The sequence below is a fragment of the Balaenoptera physalus genome (assembly GCF_965194825.1).
Source record: "Balaenoptera physalus genome assembly, chromosome: 2".
Taxonomy (NCBI): Eukaryota; Metazoa; Chordata; class Mammalia; order Artiodactyla; family Balaenopteridae; genus Balaenoptera; species Balaenoptera physalus.
The window spans coordinates 108361956-108386016 of record NC_138883.1 but is presented as its reverse complement, the minus strand read 5'-3'; the positions used below and the strand labels follow the sequence as shown (position 1 = coordinate 108386016).

Sequence of the window (24061 nt, the reverse complement as noted above, 5' to 3'; positions counted from 1 at the left end):
GTTCTCAATACCTCTGCCTCACTCAGTCCCTGGCTGTGGGCTGCCCTGGGGAGAGTGTGACCTTGGGCAGCTGAGGCAGACCCTGAAGCAGCTGACAGCTGGAGGCCCCGACCCCAGCAGCTGGACAGCAAGGCCTCCCTTGAAGGGGGCTCTGGGCAGCGTGCCCATGTACACCACAAGAACACACCTCTGTTCCTCTGTTACACATTTGGGATCACCTCCCACATAACTACTTGTACTTGTATCCTGTCTCAGGGTCTGCTTTTGGGGGAACCCAAACTAAGACAATGAATGTATCTCAGTGCATGTATCCGTTCTCCTGTTAACGGACACCCAAGTTGTTTGCAATCTTTTGTTACTGCAAACTAGGTTGCAATGGACCTTCTTATACCAGTCTCCTTTTGTACATGCTGTGGGAGTTTTAAGATAAATACCTAGAGGCAGAGTTCTTAGGTTACAGTTCTTGGAAGACAGGGCTACACGTCTTCAAGTTTACCAGGGGTTGGACCAGGGCCCTGTAGCTGAGGTCAAGATTGAGGGTAAGGATGTACTGGGGAGACAGCCTCATATTGAAAAGGTTTTATACCAGATGGACTTCATCACAGACAGACCCTCAGAATCCCTCCTCTAGAGCAGAGCGTCTCAGACTTTAATGTGCATACGAATCCCCTGGGGATCTTGTTATAGTGCAGATTCTGATCTGGTAAGTCTAGGTTGGGGCCTGAAATTCTGTATTCGTAAGCTTTTAGGTGCTGCTGCTACGCCATGGTCCTCACACTGCGTATCAGGCTCTAGAGAATGAGTCTGATTAGGGGCTATCGGAATATCAAAGTAAAAGGTCCATGATTCTCTTTGATTGTTGCCAATAGAATAGGATAAAAAGAGATGCCTAACAAAGGGGAATAGACTGTGGGCTAAACCATTAAGATACTACAGTGTGGGATATTATTCTACTAAGGGTCTAGGGATTCACCACTGACAGCTTTTTGGGGTACTGTCAATTCCAGGTTACATCTCACTTTTGTCTTGGGGAAAGATATAGACCAGTATGGTCTTACAGGAGTAGGTCTGTCTTGTTAAATATCAACTGATTTTCACCCCTTTTTTTGTTGTTGTTCCAGGCACAATGTTTGGCTGTCAATTTGAGGGTGCTATATAACATTCGCCTCTAAAAAGTGCCCAGATCAGGTGGGTTTGCACTTGAGTCCCCAGAGGGATAGACCTGCTGGGCCGCTTTGAGGATTCACAGCCATGGACCACTATATGGGAAGGTCCTCTGTTCATTCCCGTCAGTGCAAAGGGATGTTTAACATCAGTTAAACAGGACTTCTGTTTCTATTCACGATGGTGTAACAAGGATTGAATTTATCCTCCCATGCAAAACAACTAAAAAATTGGATAAAATATTTGAAACAATGGCAACACGTGAGGTGAGCCCTACAATTACCTAGCTCATTGCCTGAAGAAAGTTTTTTCATCTGTGACATATGGAGGGGAACCCAGGCAGAGCCTGGGAGTCTCCCTGTGTTTAGTGAACAGAGATGGGGTGCAGGGCAGCTATGGCAGCTAGACTTCACAGGGCAGAGTAGCAGAGGAGAGAGCTGCACACAGAGAGAACTATGAAGATATGCAGAGGGTCCCCCTTGAGTATTCATTTGAGTACTGGCCAGCCAAGGCATGTGAAGACTCTTGCTGAAACCAGGGAAAGAACCACCCAAAAGGATTTGAGGGAACAGTGCTCAGAGCTCATAGGGCCAAGAACAATGCCTGCTCCCAGCAGCCAGAGTGGAAAATCTCATAATTCAGGAGGCACTGATTAGAGTACCAAGGAGGGTCTTGCCTTGGGGAAGAAAATTAACTCTAAATTAAATGCAGGGACTTCCCCCGTGGCTCAGTGGTTAAGACTCCACGCTCCCAATGCAGGCACCCAGGTGCAATCTCTGGTCAGGGAACTCGATCCCACATGCATGCTGCAACTAAGAGTTCACATGCCACAACTAAGGAGCTGGTGAGCCACAACTAAGAAGCCTGTGAGCTGCAACTAGCAACTAAGACCCAGTGCAACCAATATACAAAAAAAAAAAAAAAAAAGTAAATTAAATGCAGCTCTGACCTGGCCTAACAAAAGTGAAAAATAAGACATGAAATTATCAAAGTGTTGGGTAGGAAGAAATCTTCCTCTACCGTTCTAGTTCTTCTGGCTGGTCTAAGAATTAAATTGACATGAGACAGATTAAGAGGAGAAAAATTAAGAAGTTTAATAACATGTATACATGGGAGAGACCCAGGAAAACTGAGCAACTCACCAAAATGGCCTAAGCCCTCACCTTAAATACCATCTTCAGCTAAAGACAAAAGAGGATGTTGGGAGTAGTGGTTTGGGACTTCAAAGGCGAGGAAAGCAATTGACATGAAGATGGAAAAGCAACTGTTTGGAAAAGCCATGCGGAGACAATGGAACTCTGATCTTTAGGCCCCACCTAGAGTTTCCCCCACCATCCTAGCCCATATCTTTGCAGAGATCTCTGGTGATAGCTCTATTGCAGAAGCAGACCCTTTATCTAAAATTTTTTAGAGAGCTCAGGGAGGGGTCAAAATTTCTTCCTGAGTCTTTTGGGCCTTGATTGTTTTTGTTCAAAACAGTCCACATGCCAAAGAGACATTTTGGGGTGGAAAGTTTTGCTCCCCTACAGTACTGTTTCCAAGTAACTTAACTGCATTCCAGAACAAAGCTCAAGAATATTTACATGAATACAAAAATATTCAACATCCAACAAGGTAAAATTCACAATGTTTGGCATCCCAACAAAAAGTACCAGGCATGCAAAAATGCAGGAAAATATAATCCAGAATGAAGAGAAAAATCAATCCATCAAAGCTGACTCAGAAAGAATACAAATGATAGAATTCATATACAATAATATTTTTTAAAGTTATTATGACTATACTCCATATTTCAAGAAGCTAGAGGAAAGACTGAATATGATAAGTAGAGACATGAAAGATATAAAATAAACCCAAACTGAACTTTTAGAGATGAAAACTGTGATGTCCAAGACGAAAAATGCACTTGCTAATATTAATAGCAGATTATACATTGCAGAAAAAAGAACAGTGAATGTGAAGATATAGCAATAGAAAAGATTCAAGATTAAAATTAGAAAAAAGACTAAAAAAAAAAAAATTGGGGCATCAGTGAACTGTGGGATAACTTTAAGTGCCCTAACAGACATGTAATTTAGAGACTGGAGTCCCTGAAATGGGGTGTGGGATGGGCAGGGGGCCAAAAATATTTGAGGAACTAATGGCCAAAAATGTTCTAAATTTGATGAAAACTATGAACTGACAGACCCAAAGAAGCTCAATAAACCCCAAGCACAAAAACATGAAGAAAACTTCACTAAGGCATATCAATCAAATTGCTTAAAGCCAGCGATAAAGAGAAAATCAAAGGCAGCTGAGAAAAAAGACATATTATTCCAGAGAAACAAAAATAAAGATGACAGACTTCTTGTTAGAAACAAAGTAAGCTAGAAGACAGTAGAATGACATCTTTAAAGTACTAAAAAGAAAAAAAAAAAAAAAACAACTGTCAAACTAGACTTCCATACCCAATGAAAATATCTTTCAAAAATGAAGATGGTCAGGAAAATAAGAAGACAAGCCACAGACAGGGAGAAAATATTTGCAAAAGACAAAACTGATAAAAGACTGTTATCCAAAATATACACACACACACACACACAAAAACCCCTTAAAACTGAACAATATGAAAACAAACAAGCCAATTTAAAAAGTGGGCCAAAGATCTTAACAGACACCTCACCAAAGAAGATATACAGACGGCAAATAAGCATTTGAAAAGATGCTCCACATTACATGCCAACAGGGAAATGCAAACTAAAACAATGAGATACCTCTATGTACCTATTCCTATGGCCAAAATCTGAAATGCTGATGACACCAAATGTTAGTGAGGATGTGGAGCGGCAGGAACTCTCATTCCAGTGGGAACGTAAAAATGGTGCAGGCACTTTGGAAGACAGTGTGATGGTTTCTTACAAAACTGAACATAGTCTTACCATATGATCCAGCAACCATTATTTCTTGGTATTTACCCAAAGGAGTTGAAAATTTATGTCCAGAAAACCTTGCACATGGATGTTTATAGGAGCTTTATTCATAATTGTCAGAACTTGGAAGCAATCAAGATGCCCTTCAAAAGGTAAATGAATAAACTGTGGTACATGCAGACAATGTTCTATTATTCAGTGCTAAAAAGAACGAGCTATTGAGCCATACAAAAAAACCCATGAATATTACTGAGTGAAAGAAGCCAGTCTGAAGAGGCTATGTACTGTATGATTCCAACCATGACATCCTGGAAAAGGCAAAACTATGGAGATGGTAAAGAGATCAGTGGTTGCCAGAGGTTGGGGAAGGGGGAAAAGGATGAATAAGCAGAGCATAGAGGGTTTTTAGAATAGTGAAAATACTTTGTATGATACTATAATGGTGGTTACATGTCATCATGCATTTATCCAAAACCAATGGACAACTCCATGAGTGAACCCTAAGGTAAACTGTGGGCTTTGGGTGATTATGATATGTCAGTGTAGGTTCATCAATTGCAACAAATGTACCATTTGATCAGGGGTGCTGATAATGGGGGAGGCTATGCATGTGTGGAGGCAAGGAGTATATGGGAAATCTCTGTACCTTCCTCTCAATTTTGATGTGAACATATAACAGCTCCAAAAAACCAATATCTTTCTAAAAAAAGAATTATAAGAGGAATAAAGAGGGACTTCCCTGGTGGTGCAGTGGATAAGACTCCGAGCTCCTAATTCAGGGGCCCTGGGTTCGATCCCTGGTCAGGGAACTGGATCCCACATGCACGCCGCAACTAAGAGTTCACATGCCACAACTAAGGAGCCCGCATGCCACAACTAAGGAGCCCGCATACCACAACTAAGGAGCCCGCCTGCCGCAGCTAAGACCCAGTGCAGCCAAATAAATAAATAGATATTAAAAAAAAAAAGAGGAAAAAAGAAAGTTAGGAGAAATATTTTTTCATATATTCAAAAACTGAAAGAATTCACCACCAGCAGACTTATTCTATAAGGAATATTATTGGAAGTCTGATAAGCAGAGGGAAAAGGATAGCAGAGGGGAATCTGGATCTACATAAAGGAATAAAGAACATCACAAATGACACTACACAGGTAATTTTTTTTTTTTTTTTTTTTTGGCAGCTTGCAGGATCTTAGTTCCCCGACCAGTGATCGAACCTGTGCCCCCTGCAATGGAAGCACTGAGTCCTAACCACTGGGCTGCCAGGGAACTCCCTGCATAGGTAATTTAAAGACCTTTTTCTTCTTAGTTAAATCTCTTTAAAAGATAATTGACTATTCAAAACAAAAATAATAACAATGCCATTATGTAGAAGTAAATGTATGACGACAATAACACAAAGGCTGGGAGGGGAGAAATAGAAATAGCTCTTATAAGTTCTCATATTTTACATGAAGTGGTATAATATCTCTTGAAGGCAAACCAGAGAAGTTAAAGATGTATACTATAAACCTTAAAGCAACCACTAAAATAGCACAACAAAGAGTTATAGCTAATAAGCCAGCAACGGAGATAAAAATGGAATCATGAAAAATATCCAATTAATCCAAAAACAGTCAGAACAAGATGGAAAAATGAACAAAAAAATAGATGGGAAAGATAGAAAACAAACAGCAAGGTGGTAGAATTAAAGCTAACCATATAAAAATCACAGCAAATTTAAATGGGCTGAACATCCAAATTAAAATAGAGATAGTCATATTGGATAAAAAAGCCAAGACCCAACTATATGCTGTCTATAAGAAATCCACTTTAAATACAAAAACACAAGTAGGTTAAAGGTAAAAGGATAGAAAATAATATACCATGCTAACACTAGTCAAAAGAAAACTGGAGTGGTTATATTAACACCAGACAAAGTAGATTTCAGAGAAACAATATTAGCACGGATAAACAGGGTAATTTCGTAATGACAAAGGGGTCAATTCATCAAGATGACATAATAATCTTACCCATTTGTATACCTCATAATAGAGCTTCAAAATACATGAAGCAAAAACTGATAGAACTGCAAGGAGTTATGGAAAACTCCACAACTATTGTTTGAAATTTTAAAACCTGTCTTTCATAGAAGAAGTAGAAAAATCAGACCCAAGTGGTTTAGTTCAGCCAGAATGGAAGGTGCAGGAAAGGAGTGAGGGGGAAATTAGTTAACTACCCTGGAGGGAAGATAACAGGAAAAAACATGAAAACAGGGAAGACGGACTCAGTAACTCTGGCACCAAGGGAAAAGAAGCGTTGGGTAAACATGAAGCTCTCCTATTACTAATCATAATTAGGTCAGAAGACCTCCAGTTTCCATAGTCTCAGTCATCCTTTTTATTTTTGTATAAACAATCTATAAGTTTTTGCCGCAGGGAATATTGTTGCTCTTTCCAGTCTGGAGTAGAATCCTTTGAATTTTATGAAGTCAAACGGAGAGAACAGTCTATGACAGAGTGGAGACCTGCTTTTTAATCCAGTCCTAGATGCATCTCTGAGTGACCCCAAGCGTAGAAGGAAGTGATGGAAGCCACCATATCTAGAGGATAGTGAAGAACGGGCAGAGCTCCTGAGAACAATCCATCATCTTGTCCATCCATCCATCCATCTATCAATCCATCATCCTTCTATTTTTCCACTCATCTACCATTCCTCCTTCATCCATCTATCCATCCACCCACTCACTCACTCACTCATACAATAAGTAGTCACATCCTGGGTTGGGTGGCAGCTTCACCTGTGGTTCCTTGGTCCTCTTCAGAAGTAACTGAGACCTCATAACTCATTTGCCTTCAGGGGAAATTACCACCAAGGCACACCCAGATCATCACTGTCCCTTGGGAGGACACTGTGGCAATAACAGACATCTTGTTGCATGAAACCATGGCCCATCCTGTCAACTCAAGCCTTCCCAAATCAGGTTCCCAAACACTGGTTTGCCAGGAATTAGGGTAGAGTGGGAGACACACCTGAATTGAGTTGTGTTGAAGGGAGAGGGAACCAGTCAGACAAGAGGCCCTTCTCCAAGAAGGGAAAGAGAGATGGGTGGGAGTGGGGGGTACACATTATTCCCTTTATTTTCTCCGATTCATCCCGTTTCTGTCTCTCCTACCCTCAACCCAAGAGCATAATTTGGTCCTTAAAAGCCAACCACCCTCTTAGTTGGCAGATGTGTGAACCTCTCTTAGAAGTGCTGAGACAAACCCCACTTAAAAGGGAATTTGGAGTCCTGAAGAGGCATCAACTTTGGACTCTAGGTTCAAATCCCAGCTCTAACCCTGAGAAGTTGTATAATCTTGATTAAGTCATTTAACTTCTCTAAGGCTTGGTTTTTCCCTCTGTAAAATGGGAATGATACTAACCTTGCAGAGGTGGTTGAGAGGACTAAACCAGATAACACATGTGTGGGTATTATATTTCCCAGGTTACAACCTTGGGTATCTAAACAAGAAAGTTTAATTTTCTTTTTCTGTAATTTAACTCTAAACACTATCTTGAACTTCCATTTTGCCTCCTGGTTAAACACAAACAAATAACAATAACAACTTTATTGTTATTACCAGTTTTTTATGTGTTCTTTCAAAATTAAATTATGCATTTACAAGCATATTTATAGGACCATATAGAAAATGATCATATAATATATATATATAATCATTTATCTCTCACTGATCTAAGTATACCTCATATATACACACACACAAATATATCATATATACATATACGCAAATATATCTATACCTCATACATACACACAAAAAATCTCATATATATACATACATACAAATATATATATATATTTGTATATACACAATGTGTGTGTATATACACTCTGTTGTCTAAGATAGATTGAAAAGATTTTGTATATACAGGTTGGAAAAGTGCTAGGAGCAAGTTGGGAGGAGGAGGTTGAGACCAGGTTAAGGAGTTTGAAACATATCCTGTAGGCAAGTAGTTGTTAACCTTGACTGTACCTCTGAACTATCTGTAAGTTTTTAAAAACACATAGCCTGGGTCCAAGGTCAGTTCTACAGAATCAGATTCTATGCGGGTTGGGGATGTGCCTTTGAATTAAAACTGCAGGTCGTTCAGATGCCTCAGAGGGTTGAAATTCTTGCTGTAGGCAGTGAGCAGGCATGGAAGGAAGGGAGCGATAGCATCGTGTTAGGAACATTAATTTGGCGATTGTGGGAGGGAGAGGAAGAAGATTGGCGGCAAGGGAACTAGTTTGAGGGCTGTGGAAATGGTCCAGGGATGAGCGTGCCAAGGCCTGAGCTGGCTGGTGAAGTGGAACAGAATGAACGGGGTGGATATGGAAGACGTCTCAAGGCTTTGTAACATTTGGGTGGGGGGAGGGGCCGGGAGTGAGAGGGAAAAGACTGGAAGTTAATGGTTTCTAGCAAAACCCACTACAGCAAACACTTTCCTTTACTCTTTCTCTAGTCATCAGCCCTTTATTCGAGAGAGGGAGTCCTAACAGGAAACATTCAGTGTTTCTGTTATTGACTCTGAGATTCAATGATAGATTCCCAGCTTTCCAAACAGGGCTAGTTAATTTTTAAAGGTACTCAGCAGTGAGCCAACTGGTGAGCAAAAGCCACAGGAGACACATGGCATCTCTCTCTAGAGCAGGGTTCAGCCAACATTTTCTGTAAAAGACCAGATAGTAAATAGGCTTTGCAGGCTATGTGGTTTCTGTAGCAACCACTCAACTTTGCTGTTGGAACATGAAAGCAGCCTGACAATCTATAACTGAATGAGCGTGGCTGTATTCCAATAAAAATTTATTTACAGGGCTTCCCTGGTGGCGCAGTGGTTAAGAATCCGCCTGCCAATGCAGGGGACACGGGTTCGAGCCCTGGTCTGAGAAGATCCCACATGCTGCGGAGCAACTAAACCTGTGCGCCACAACTACTGAGCCTGCGCTCTAGGGCCGTGAGCCACAACTACTGAGCCCGCGTGCCACAACTACTGAAGCCCACGTGCCTAGAGTCCGTGCTCCGCAACGAGAAGCCACCGCAATGAGAAGCCCACGCACCACAAGGAAGAGTAGCCCCCGCTTGCCACAACTAGAGAAAGCCCACGTGCAGCAACGAAGACCCAACACAGCCAAAACTAAAATAAATAAAATAAATAAAATAAATTAAAAAAAATTTATTTACAAAAGCAGGCGTGAAGCTAGTCCACGGCCCATGGCTTGCTGACTCCTAATCTAGAGCACCAGTTTTGCTGGAAGATTTGGGGGAAATGTTATTTTTGCTACCAGGTGTTTATACGGTCCCCTATTTCTAGGGTCACCTTCTCTTGAACATCCAGCCAGTGCCATTCTCTAAGTGCAGGCTGTGTAATGCACAAAGGCACCTAAGCAAGATGACAAATGGGGTTGGTACCAGCCTTTCTGTAATTCATTGCTCAGAGGGGCCCTTGGTTTGTAGTTTGCATGAAGGTACCATACATGCTCATGACAGCCTTGATACAACTCTCACTCCCTTCTAATCTGGCCCCAGTAGCTGTCTTCCTTTCCAGTACTTCTCAGGGTCCTGGGGACAGTTTTTGCTTGCCAGGTGATGTTTAGCTTGTTTGCCAGGTGATGGCTTGCCGTCTCTCCGTTGGTCACCACTGGCTGCCTTGGAACTCCTTCTCTGGGATGCTCCCCTGGTCCACAAGGGTGGAGTCAGGCCTCTCTCTTAATGCCAAGGTACCACTCAGACAAGGCCAGCAGGTGTACTAGACCTGGCTGAGGCTTGAGGCCAACAAGAGAAACACAGCTCAGAAACAGAAAGCTTACATCAGCCATCAGCCATCACTGGTCCCGTGTGCCTTGGCTGAAGTCAGCCTTTTCAGTTATTAATCAGTCTCAACATTAGGTCAGAAACACTTGGATTTGGATCACTTGCCTGTTTCTGATCTCCTTTCAGAAGTAGAAGCCTCACACCTGCAGCCCCGAAGAACTTAAAACCCTTAGAGCTTTCCGTTAAATGAATCAGGATTTTAATGGAAGTGAATGTACCATTTTAACACATTTCAAAAGCATAAAGCTTGGAAGAAAATTTGCATTTGCCCCAAGTAGCTTTGGGCCATGATCTCAGGTTCCTGGGTACAAGGTCACTGGCTTCTGTCATTAGAGAAAATATTCTGTCAGAAGAAAACACTGAGAAGCCCTGAATTAAGTTCTTTTTTCTGATGTAGCATGGATGCCCAGACTTCTTAGAAACTGCATATCTAGTGTCACACGTGGTTGCCTGTGGCCAATTTAAATGAGTTCTCACTCTCTTTTTGAAACCCCGTTCTCATTTTCCCCAACTGATGTGAAGCTTGAGGCTTCTCCACTTGGAGAACTCTAGCTTGCTGCCACGTCCACACACTGGTTCTCCTTGAAAGAGTAAGGGCTTATTTTCTCTTGGAAATTCCGGTCATTATACACCCCAGATCTGCTTTGTTCATTCAGGTCTTAGGTATTCCAGACACAGAGCTCACCATGCACCTACACACTGAAGTTACTGTTCAACCTTTCCCAGGGAGTGAGGCCTCATCATCAGAGGCTGAAAAGAGGGACATCTAGCCTCACGGCCACTTGTCCCTCTCCCCAGCCTCTGAACTTGGAGAGCCTCTCTTGTAACTGATTTGTCTGTTTATGAAATTGTTCCTAGTTGCTTCGAGATTTTCCAACTTAATTGCCTTGTGACTGCAAAGCAAGAGCTATGGAATTTCAGACATAAAAAATCATTTTGAAAGGGAACCCTCCTACACTGTGGGTGGGAATGTAAGTTGGTGTAGCCACTGCGGAAAACAGTATGGCGGCTCCTCAGAAAACTAAAAATAGAATTACCATATGATCCAGCAATCCCACTCCTGGGCATACATCCAAACAAAACTATAATTCAAAAAGATACACGCACCCCTATGTTCGTAGCAGAACTATTCACAATAGCCAAGACATGGAAACAACCTAAATGTTCATCAACAGATGAATGGATAAAGATGATGTGGTACATGTATACAATGGAGTATTACTCAGCCATAAAAAAGAATGAAATAAACACTTCGTTGTACAGCAGAAACTGACACAGCAGTACAAATCAACTATACTCCAATTTTTAAAAAAAGAGGAAGAAGACAGAGAGATGTCTCTCTTTCCACATGCACACAAAGAAGAAGTTGTGTAAGCATACAGTGAGATGGTGGTTGCCTGCAAGCAAGGAAGTAGTCGTCCATCACCAAGAACAGAATCTGTTGCACCTTGATCTTAGAATTCCAATCTCCAGAACTGTGAGAAGTAAAGGTTAAGCCACGTCCCCCCCAAAAAAGAATGAAATAATGTCATTTGCAGCAACATGAATGCAACTACAGATTACCATATCAATACTAAGTGAAGTAAGTCAGAAAGAGAAAGACAAATACCATATGATATCACTTATATGTGGAATCTAAACTATGACACAAATGAACTTATCTACGAAACAGAAACAGACCCACAGACACAGAGAACAGACTTGGGGTTGCCGAGGGGGAAGGGTTGGGGGAGGGATGGAGTGGGAGGTTGGGATTAGCAGATGTAAGCTTTTATATATAGAATGCATAAACAACAAGGTCCTACTGTATAGCACAGGGAACCATAGTCAATATCCTATGATAAACCATAATAGAAAAGAATACAGAAAAAAAGAATGTTTATATATGTATATATATATATATATATATATATATATATATATATAACTGAATCACTTTGCTATACAGCAGAAATTGACACAACATTGTAAATAAATCAACTATACTTCAATAAAAACTTAGTTTGGCAAAAAAAAAATCATTTTGAAAACAAAACATAGAACAACGTTTTGGCAACAGAGGAAGAATTTTTAGGTGGAGAGGGCATCCGGTCCCTCTGAGTTCCACTTTGAGGCCTGTCATTGGGTCCAGGGATATGCTTTTTGGTCCTCTGGGCCCAGGGCAGCCGCAGCTTCTTGGCTTCCCAGTTGACATGGCTGGCACTGGCACCCAGCACTAAATACAAAGGCAGTATTACCCCTAGATCTGGGCAGTCAGGGTGCCTGTCCTACAGCTTCTGCTTTTAGGACCATCTGCTCAGGTCTTCCTGTGGCTGGGCCCCTCCCCACGGAGTGAGAACAGGGAGCCAGGGGGAGCCAAGGACAAGGAGGACCTTCCAGATCGGGCTCTGGATACCTGGGCCCTGGAATTCGCTGCTGAAATGACCCCAAGCCCTCTTCTAGGGCCATTAATGAACTCTTCCCCAGACCCACCCTTCCAAAGGTGGGCCCAACAGATGGCCAAGGGGGCTCTGGTGGGAGCATGCCAGTGAAGTTTGGACAGGGTTATTTGCACCCATGTCCGCAAGGCCCTCTGTCGTGAGGAACAGAACCAGAGGTGTGGAGAGAAGCATTATGAACTGTGGGCCAGGGAGCCCTCATTTAAGTTCTTGCCTTGGTCTCTGCAAATGTTAGTAGTGGGCCTGCCCAAAGAAGAACGGATGGGAAACAACCAGAGAAAGTACAAGAATCATGAAACCAACACATTTACTAGAACTCCTGCTTTGGCGTAGGGAGAAAAGCGTCCCCAAAGTCACTGCATTGATAAACCTGGACTTAAAGCTTAATTTATTTTTCATGTTAAAAGTCAGAAAAGGGACTTCCCTGGTGGCACAGTGGTTAAGAATCTGCCTGCCAATGCAGGGGACACGGGTTTGAGCCCTGGTCCAGGAAGATCCCACATGCCGTGAGCCACAACTACTGAGCCCGCGTGCCTCAGCTTCTGAAGCCTGTGCGCCTAGAGCCCGTGCTCCGCAACAAGAGAAGCTACCGCAATGAGAAGCCCACGCACTGCAATGAAGAGTAGCCCCCGCTCACCGCAACTAGAGAAAGCCCGCGTGCAGCAACGAAGACCCAGCACAGCCAAAAATAAATAGAAGACATTAAAAAAAAAAAGTATAAAAAAAAAGTCAGAAAAAAATAAATTATTCCAATAACTGAGATTCATTTGTTGGAAAAAAATGGCAAACATAGGTCCCTATGTTAGTGTGAGGATAAGATGAGAAGGCAGGCAGTATCTAGTGGCGGGAAGCACTTAGTTCATGCTGATATGATTGTTCTGTTTCTGTTTTCCTCCAGCTAGTCCCTAAGATAATGTTCAAAGCTTTACCTTTTCCTTCATTTGGCTTATACTGTCTGGTCAAATAGAGTTAATAAAAAACAGACACTAAGGTGTTTTTAAACATCAAGTTGGCCAAGTTAGCAATTGCTTGCCCACAATATGAGAGCAAACTGTATTCCAGGATCAAAAGCAATTGATTTTCTACTTTTCAGAGCGGCCAGAATTCCTGAGAACTCACTCTACCAGGTGAGTGTGGGGACAACCTTAGAATCTGAACGATCTCATCATCACAGCTCATGCCAGACACCAGCTGGGGGCATCTATCCAGCTTGACGAGGGTGTGATTTAACTTGTCTTGTCTGAAAAGAAAGGAAGAGCTGGAAACCCATGCTGAGGAGCCACGCAGTCCGCTAAAATATCAAACCACGCTACCGGTGGATAGTCTGCAAAGGCTGGTGTGGTTTAGGGGATGTGACTCAGGCCAGAAATCACAGTTATCACGCCTTACACTCGTGTAGCATTTCGTGGTTTCCACAGGGTTGTGGTAGACAGGATTTCCCATCATCCTCGTATGGAGACAGAGTGGTTCTCGCCACACAGAGCACCCAGGGATGGAACCCTCAGCACTCCCCAAACTCCCACGGGGAGAGCATTTGGAGACAAAGACGCTGGCTACCGGGGCTGGACAGAGGACAATACTCAGTAAGTGCCCATCAGATGCTGCTGGGATTCAGCTGTGCCATTCTCTGCAAGACCCCTAACCAGTGGGGAAGTCACGATGCCTTCAGGGAAACCCTGGACCCCTGAGTGCAGCCCCTCCCATCAAGGCCTACGTAACGGGGAAGCTATTGTGCTTGTGCCCACGGATATGGGGTTTTGTCTCTCCTCCGCCTGCCCTGGAGGAACAGACGTTCCTAACACATGTGGGCATCTGGAGACCCACGTTTTGAGCCACAGATGTCTGAAAGGGAGCGCTGGGCTGCAGATCTAGGAGGAGGAAATGGTCCCGGACATGTGGTACCTCTCAGGGCTTGGGGCCAGATGCTCAACAACCTCACGGGTGTTCAGGCTGATGCACTCAGAAGAGGTGCAAAGGCAGGCAGCTGGCCAAAGTAATCCAAAAGATCACACTACCATTTATGGAGGGCCTCCACGCACTAATCACTCCATATACGTTATCTCATTTAATCCTCAGAACACCTTGCATTGGGTTCATTATTCCCATTTCACAGATAAGGAATAATGAGGCTTAGTGGGGTGAAGAAATCTCCCAAAGGTATGCAGCTGGAAGTGGTGGAACCAAGAGCTTTCTGTCAGAAAGTCTGCTTAGAGAAAGTCAGAAGTGCAGCACTTGGGTCGAGGGAGCTCCCAGGGCATTGTCTAGGGAAACTTCTTTTCCCATCGGAGATTTTCATACTTCCAAGCAATATCACCTAAGATTCCACCAAACTCACTTTGAGGCAACTGTCCTGCGTCACAGCCTAACCTGGCGTGGCTTACTCCCAGTCTGGGGCTCCTGGTCCAGGGCCTTCTCCACATCTTCTGGAAGCTTCCCTGTGGTTACCAAGACTGAGCCTGGGGAAGGGCCCGGTGCTATTTGTCAGCTTTTGCCTCTTTCAGCAGCACATGGGACTCCAGCTGGGGATGTGCCAGGAGAAATATGATTCTTGGAAAGGCCTGGCTATCAGCTCTGTGGGGCAGAAACACTCCCCTGGGACTTAGCAGCTCTCGGGAAGCAAGGCCTAGGGGTTTTCCCAAAGGACCACATCCGTCTCCTCTGTAGTTCTATTGTAGGCTGCCTTGCTTTTTCCTGGTAGAGGAGGAAAGACACTGTGGATGCCTCCCTCCCAGTCCTGTGGTTTTTAACCCTCTGGGAACACAGAGAGAACACATCCCCGAGGGGGCCAAGGTGGGGAGTGCAGAACCGGGGGTCCAGTGCCCGGGGCTGATGCTGGGTCCTGGGCTGGTTCAGAAGAACAGAGGGCAAATCGGAAGTAGGCTGAGCCATGCCGCGTGCGGACAGCGAGGGTCGGATGGCACCTGAGGAGGGGAGGGGCCCCGGTTCCAGGAGTGTGAAGCGGAAGGTGGAGGAGGAGAGGCAGGTGGGCAGGAGCCGTGGGAACCAGTAGGCCCCAGGTGGAAAAGAAGCGAGGGGCAAGAGTTAGAGACGACAGGGGCACGTGGAGCTGGTAGTTCTGCTTGCTGGGCCCGTGGATTCATCAGAGGTAAAGGAGAGAGACAGCCTGTCCCAATTGTTCGCTCCTATGAGGCACATTGTCCAAGTTAAACTAAAAATCCTATAGGACTCAAAACAAGCTTTTGCACACACTGGCCTCCACTTTCCTTTCTGGCCTCACCTCCACCGGTTCTCTTTTTTGTCCACCCTATGCCTCAGTCAAAAGGTTTGTGTTCCTTAGCATGAGGCTCTCTCCTACCTCAACACCTGAGTAAGCCGTTTGCTCTCCTCAAAGTGCCTGCTCACCAGCTCTCTGCCTGTGGATCTCCTGCTCATCTCACCTGAACAGGCAAGTCATGTAAGAGTTACAGCCAGGAAGGATGGGGAAACATAGTTATCAGAGAAATGAGAATTAAAATGTATTACGAGGCATCAGGGCATAGCTATGACATTAGCAGATTACAAAAACAAAAACAAAACAAAATGAGAAATCACCCAACGTTGTCACGCTTTTGATGAAACAAGTACATCTACTGCTGGTGACAGTGTAAATGGGCCCAACCTTTTTGCGGGGGGAACAATGGAGCAATATATTTCAAAGGAGATAGAAATGTTCATGCCCGTTGACCCCCATCAATCCTACCTTGAAGAGCTAAACTAAAGAAAATGATACCAAAAAAGAAAAAAAGTTACATGCATAATAAAGATTCCCCTTACACCATAACTGTTAACTGTGAAGAAACTGGAGAAATAGCGCAACTATCCCACACCAGGGGACTGTAAAGGAAATTACATTCACCACCAGATGGAAAGTATGATGAAAACTATTAGCAAAAGGAAATGCTTATCACATAATGCTTATGAGAGCACAAAACTGTACTGTGAAGATACTATAAAAATCACATAAAGGTATGAATAAGGATGTGTAATGGAACACAGAGAAAGGAAAATCACTACTCATTAGGGTATTATTTTTATTGGAATGTTGTTGATGTAATAAAAATCTCCTACAGAAAATGCCGGGACTTTCCTGGTGGCACAGTGGTTAAGAATCCACCTGCCAATGCAGGGGACACGGGTTCGAGCCCTGGTCCCGGTAGATCCCACATGCCGCAGAGCAACTAAGCCCATGCACCACAACTACTGAGCCTGCGCTCTAGAGCCCACGAGCCACAACTACTGAGCCCACGTGCCACAATTACTGAAGCCCACACACCTAGAGCCCATGCTCCACAACAAGAGAAGCCACCGCAATGAGAAGCCCGCGCACCGCAAGGAAGAGTAGCCCCCGCTCGCCACAACTAGAGAAAGCCCGTGCGCAGCAACAAAGACCTAATGCAGCCAAAAATAAATTTAAAAAAATAAATTTATGGAAAAAAAAGAGTGTGATGTTTGAAAAAAACAAGAGAAAGAAAATGCTACCCTTCCTTCAAAATCCCTGATTCACCTTGTCCCTACCTGGTTTGTGATCCTTATTACATTATACCCTGAATGTAATTATTACAGTGTAGTAGTTTTAGCCCCCTTTGGACCATAAACTCTTAAGGGGCAAGGACTATGATTTACTTTTTTGTCTCACCTGAGCACTTGTATCTGCCTGGCACGTACTAAACGTTCAATAAATATTAAGTGAATTCAACCACTGCTAAAGATTATATTTGTTTAAAAATAAAATGCAGCAGATCATTCCTCCACTCTCTTGTCTCCTGGCAAAAAACACTCAGATGAATAGATATCTATATTATTTTTATTAAAGGCTTCCTGGGAAGGAAAATGCACATTTGAAAAGTTAGCATTTTATATTTGGAGTGAAACATAGATGCAGCAATAGAGGCAACACTTGGAAATCTACTGAGGCTCTTAAGGCAACAAGATGTTTAAAAATTGAAGCCATATTGAGGTTTGTCACTTGGGGCCAGGTGGATCCTGGCCAGAAGGAGAACGATTCCCCACTCCCGCTGGGAGCCCCAAAGTTGCTGTGCTTAAATCAGGTCCAGTCTCATATGAGCTTAAATGTTAGGACTGGCCAGGAGACAGGAAATGGGACAAACTAGCCGGAGCTTATCCCTCCCAAAGAGAATAACAGGAATTTACTGAGGAACTATTTTTATAAGTACCCAGGCTTTATTGAGTGCCAGGCATGCTGTGTGCAATACCTTAGGCTCCCATTTTACAGATAAAAACTTGAAGTTCAGAGACACTATATGACTCACCCAAGGTCAAGTAGCTAGTAAGGGCAAGACCCAAGGCAGCCACAGGCTCTTAACCTTCCCTACCCAGCATGCCTTGCAACTCACTCTGAACAGCCCCATTTTTGTGTGTGGGTGTTTAATTTTTTTTAACATCTTTATTGAGTATAATTGCTTTACAATGGTGTGTTAGTTTCTGCTTTATAACAAAGTGAATCAGCTATACATATACATATATCCCCATATCTCTTCCCTCTTGTGTCTCCCTCCCACCCTCCCTATCCCACCCCTCTAGGTGGTCACAAAGCACCGAGCTGATCTCCCCATATGATGCAGCTGCTTCCCACTAGCTATCTATTTTACATTTGGTAGTGTATATATGTCCATGCCACTCTCTCACTTTGTCCCAGCTTACCCTTCCCCCTCCCCGCATCCTCAAGTCCATTCTCTACATCTGCGTCTTTATTCCTGTCCTGCCCCTAGGTTCTTCAGAACCATTTTTTTTTAGATTCCATATATATGTGTTAGCATATGGTATTTGTTTTTCTCTTTCTGACTTACTTCACTCTGTATGACAGACTCTAGGTCCATCCACCTCACTACAAATAACTCAATTTCATTTCTTTTTATGGCTGAGTAATATTCCATTGTATATATGTGCCACATCTTCTTTAGCCATTCATCTGTCGATGGACACTTAGGTTGCTTTCACATCCTGGCTATTGTAAATAGAGCTGCAATGAACATTTTGGTACATGACTCCTTTTGAATTATGGTTTTCTCAGGGTATATGCCCAGTAGTGGGATTGCTGGATCATATGGTAATTCTATTTGTAGTTTTTTAAGGAACCTCCATACTGTTCTCCATAGTGGCTGTATCAATTTACATTCCCACCAACAGTGCAAGAGGGTTCCCTTTTCTCCACACCCTCTCCAGCATTTATTGTTTGTAGACTTTTTCATGATGGTCATTCTGACTGGTGTGAGGTGATACCTCATTGTAGTTTGATTTGCATTTCTCTAATGATTAGTGATGTTGAGCATTCTTTCATGTGTTTGTTGGCTATCTGTGTATCTTCTTTGGAGAAATGTCTATTTAGGTCTTCTGCCCATTTTTGGATTGAGTTGTTTGCTTTTTTTGATATTGAGCTGCATGAGTTGCTTGTACATTTTGGAGATTAATCCTTTGTCAGTTGCTTCATTTGCAAATATTTTCTCCCATTCTGAGAGTTGTCTTTTCATCTTTTTTATGGTTTCCTTTGTGAACAGCCCCATTTTGGCTGTTTGTCTAGGTCAGTGAAGTCTCAGGGTTTTCCTTTTTCTTTTCCTTTTTTTCTCATTTTTAGAAGGCGAGTTAACATTTTTCCAGGATTGTGGTGAGGAGGGAGTGGGTAGATTCTTGCACAGTGGGTAGATATCTTACAGATATCTCCCTTTCTTGCAGCCTGCAAATCAGACTATTTTTACCTCGCTTACATTTTTTCTCTTGTTTTCAGCCTGACTCACTGAGCCCTTGATTTTACTCCATGCTCTTTGAATCGCGGTGGTCATCAGTCATTTTCTCCTTAAGAAAATCACATACTACCTGTTATCAGTGACTTTCCTGATGCCTGAGTGTATAAATCGTTTCTGGGACATGTTTCTTTAGCCGACTGCGGTCTCACATATTGAGGACAGGGTTTGGGGATTAAAACAGCAGTTGTTCCAGGACAGTTTCTTCCAAAATTATATGAATATTCTTTTTTCTTGGAAGTAAAGCTTTTTCACAAATTGCACTTCTTAGCATTTACTATCCTCCTACTCTCACTGTGTTCCCTTTCTTCTTTTTCTTCCATGCATTTTGTTTGTGGTGCAAAACTGCCATTTTTTTTCAGTCTCTCTTAATGCGAGTAACAGTAACATCTGATGTAATATCCAGCTACACTCGGGCAGAGGCAGAACCCCCGCCACCTGCTTTCCTGTGAGAACTGCCTCCTGTTTTGCTCACTTCTATTCTTCTTAGCTTTATTTTGTGCCCTTCAAATTGTCTGCCTAAAACACAAAATTCCACATCAACTAAAAATTAATTGAGAAACAGATGGTACTTAGTAAGTCCCAAACTACAGAATCTCACCCATTCTCATCGTCTGGGGCTTATACAGTTAAACATTAAGTGGTAACAGATGTTCCCTGCTGGAGACTCAATTTCCAGGACTGTGTTTTATCATTCCCTCTAAAAGAGTCAGTTTTTCCCCTTTTATTCTTGCATTTAAAAAAGAGCATTATCTAGGTTTAAAAAGAGTGAAAATGTCTGCATTTGGCAGAATAGTTTAGTGATAAATGCTTTTTCTTTCAACCAGTTAAGGGAAATTGTGGAAATTTAGGCTATGTTTTCTAGGTTTGCTGTATATTATGTATATTTCAATATTAAATGAATATTTTAATATATGTGTGTGGTGGATGAAATCTGGCCACAGATTCTTTGCAGTTCCTCCCACCAAGAAGCGGAATCTATTTTCCTACCCTCTGAATCTAGGCTGGACTTATGACTTGTTTTGACCAGTAACAGGTGGCTGAACTGGCATCCTGTGAGTTCAGGGGCAAGGAACTTAAGAGGACTTGCAGCTTCTGCCTTTGTCACTTGGAATGCTATCCTGAGACTGTCATATAAAGAAGCCAGTCAACCCTGCTGCAGGGTGAGAAGGAGAACCCAACACCAACTTTGTCCTCCCAACATAGAGCACCAGAGAGCCTTTCATTAGAAACTGACTCCTGCATGCCCCACGGAGCTAAAGTGTAAACTTTTGTTCTTTTAGGGGAATCATGATTCCGCCCGAGGTCAGGCTGGCACCATAGAAGTCCACAGTGGGAAAGAACCACAAACCAACTCCCCTGGGTGGCATGGTCCAGGCGGCGCTTTATTTAGATGAATGCACACAGAGATGCTACAGTTCGGTCTGGGCATATGATTATATGGTTTGGATGCCATGTGGTCTTACGGGAAGTCAAGAACGCTGTGAATCCCAGCTCGCACCAATGTGCCCTGCCTCAATTTCCCTTTTTCTCAAATTGGCAGCACAGCTGTCACTTATCTTGTAGGTATGATGGTTCTATCCTTGTCCTCAAATCCCTTTTTAAAGAACCCCGAGTCTCTACTGTAAATGCTACATAAATCCAAGTTTTGAAGTGCCTTTGGGCTGCAACCAATTTTGAAGTCAGGCAAGATCTCAGGCTCCACCCTCTTTTCTTCCTTGAAGATACAGTGGTACGAAGGAGGTCGTGCGACCATGATTAGCCCGGGAGAGCCGAGGAAAAGGAAGAGAAAGGGTAACTTTCATTTTGTTCATCAAGACCTTATTGAAGAGAGGTGGGTGAGTGGACCCTGGAAAGGAGGCTCAAAGGCTGTTAGCGTTTTCCATCCCTTTGGAGGTGGGCACCAAAGGGACAGGCTCTCAGTGATGGGTGGGAAGGAAAAGGATGGCTCTCTTTCTAATATAAATCTCTATCAACGGTCAGGAGGGGACACTTGTCAGGGCATTCTGATTCTTGGCAAATTATCACCGGACATCAATCTAAATTTAACGCAGGGCTATGCCCCCTGCATTATCTCTTTAAAGAGACACCACCACCCAAACCGTGCAGGCTCATTCAGAAACTACCTTCTCTGAGATCTCATTTTCCTGGACTATTTTGGTTTGATCCTCTTGGTGTCGTGACATTTTCAGATATTATTTTTAATTTCAAAAGTAATTTAGAATTCAATTTAATAAGTTCTGAACACACACTTAAAAATCTGGTAAAAAATCAAATACTATCAAAGGGCATTCAACAAAAAGTAAATGTCCATTCCATCCCAGCCAAACACCAATCTGTAACTAGATTCCTGTGTATTTCAAAGCCATTTTATACTTAAAATGTATAGTTTTTCAGGCATTAAAAAATTGTACTTTTTACTTTTAAAGCTACTTGAACTCAAGACAAGGCAGAAAGGTAGACACCTGTGGATTAAAAAAAGAAGCAAAAAAGGTCTGAGGTACAATTGTTTTAAATACTGTGTTGATGTGTTGAGTTTAAAAATATTTTGATGTGTCCCAACGCATGGAAAACAAGATGCTGTGAATCACTCACTACCCCAAATAAACTGTCCAACATGATTATATATTTTTGTGTTTACTTGGCAAGGTCACCTCGACAAGTTTATATAATATACAGAAAACAGAAAGTCACCAAATAAAGTGGAGTGAGCAGGAAGGTAGGGAGAGGAGCAGAATGCAGACTGTTCTTCTCCTTAGAGAAGAGGTGCTGAGAAGGAGAAGAGACGAGAGACTGGAAAGGCAGGTCAGCCAAGCCCTGGGCCAGTGCTTTCCTAGAGGATTTTCTGCAACGCTGGACATGATCACGTTCTGCAATGTCCAATAGGGCAGCCGCTGGTGCTACTGAGCACTTGAAATGTGACTAGCGTGACTGAGAGATTGGATTTTTCATTTCATTTAGTTCATTTGAATTTAAATAGCCACATGGGTTAGTGGTCACCAGAGTAGACAGTGCAACATCCTTGGGAGGCATCAATGAACGCAGAGAAAAGAGAATGAAAAAGAGGTAGAGAATAAAGGAGGGGAAAGTAAAAGCAGATGAGAAAAGAGGGAAGGGAAAGAGAGAGGAGCAAGAAGAAAGAAGCCATTGGGTCTTGCCAGAGGAGAAGGAGAAGGGAAGAGAATAAAAGGGCAAGTAGAAGAAGCAGGGGAGGATGGAAAAAAGAGTAAGATGTCGTGGAAAGGTAAACAGCTCGGAACAACTGTCTTAAGTGACAATAAGTAACACTGTACTACTGGAAGGACCCCCTGCTACCACCACTTCTGGCATTTATTCTGAGGTCTCTGCAACAGCACCACTGGAATGGCCTCTGGAGAATTAAATTCTGGAGCAACATCCTACCCGCACTGACCTTGGGAGGCCTGGGGGCCTCAACTACCTGATCTGTGAAGGGAGCAGGGGTCCAAGGGCTCCTTCACCCTAACTTGTAAAATAAAATACTTTACTCCAAGGAAAACCCACAGTTTTGAGACACCACTAGGTGTCACCATTAACCAAAATGAGTTTTTATTTTATTTTTTTGCCCTGCAAAATTTGGTGAAAGTTTCTTCTTTGAATCTATATCTGATCTACACAATTTATTTGGCTATTTTCTCACTCTGTCACACCAAAAGCAAAATGGTTTGTGCTCTGGGAGCCCAATAAAGAGGGATACTCATTCTAATTTGTTATATATATATTTTTTCTTTCCAGCTAAAACCTGCTAAATGCCACAAACATGATGTGTATGCACACATGCATGCTCAGTTGCTTGCTTGCTCATTCATTCATTAAACATTTACTATGTGCCAAGTAGGGGGTCTCATGTACAGCTGCATAAGTTGTATACTGCACAACTCTGGTGGGGCGCTGCTCACATAGATGTCAATGTGATTGCCTGAAGAGTTCAGCCCAGAGGCTCTGCAAGATTTTGGTCTGGGTTCAGGGACAAAAGGATGGTCCATGCTGTTCCCTTCCTCTCTGTTTTCTCTCTTAGGAAAGAATGTTAGTCTAAAATCTTCTTTGTAACTAGAAATATCTGTGCCCCATATACATTTTGAGAGTTAAACATACCACATATAGCTTTATCTTCCAGTCTCATAAAAACTAAACTTTCATTCCTTTTCAGAAAAGTTATATCCCTCACAGAGCATATTTTACGACTAAAGCAATGTACTGGGAAAATCAAGGCATGGCCTTTGCCCTTGAGAAATTCAAGAAGAGGCTTGATCACACCTAAGATACAAAATAATATCCTTAAGATCTGTATATCTCAACCTGACCTTTGACTAGAAGAGGGGTAGCAGCAATTGAACATGAATCTAGGGACCAGGACCTCGAGATCTAGCCTGATTAGGCGTTCTTGGGAAATAGGCCTCTTAGGTTTTGCTGTGTCACAAACCACCTGGAACCTAAGTGGCTTAAAATAGCAAACACTTATTATTTCTCATGATTCCATAAGCCATTTGGACAGTTAATCTGATCTATGTTGGTGTGGTGGATCTCTGAGGTCTGTAGGTGGCTTATGTGGAGTTGGCTGGCCTCACTCACATATCAGGAGATTGATAGGCTGGTTGGTCAAGGGGGAGTCATCTGGGATGACCCAACTCTGCTCTATATGATCTCTCATCCTCCAGCAGGCTAACCCAGGCTTCACATAGTGGTCTCACCACGGTGGTCTCAGGGTACCAAAGGGCAGTAAGAGAGGGCAAACTCCAATATGCAAGCACTTAAAATTTTCTGCTTGTGTCATATTTGCTCTTGTTTCATTTGCCAAAGCAAGTTACATGGCCAAGCCTGAGTCAGTGGGAAAGGTGTGACTCAAGAGGGTGGATCCAGGGAGGTATGAACAAATTGAGGGCCAGTGCTGCAAAAATCTACTGAAGAAAATTAATTTAATTTCTCTTTATCTCAGTTT

The 24061-nt window shown here is 42.9% G+C and overlaps 1 protein-coding gene and 1 long non-coding RNA gene across 2 annotated transcripts in view; one reads left to right on the top strand and one right to left on the bottom strand.

The window, feature by feature from the left end:
- The window catches only part of LOC309654340, a 66048-nt gene extending 45227 nt beyond the window's left edge, over positions 1–20821 (top strand). The window contains exon 3 of the long non-coding RNA XR_014260165.1: positions 1122–20821. This is a non-coding gene — a long non-coding RNA (uncharacterized lncRNA). The remainder of the gene's footprint in view (positions 1–1121) is intronic.
- The window catches only part of USP3 (ubiquitin specific peptidase 3), a 222414-nt gene that overhangs the window by 184036 nt on the left and 14317 nt on the right, over positions 1–24061 (bottom strand). The gene's annotated exons all lie outside the window — the stretch shown is intronic.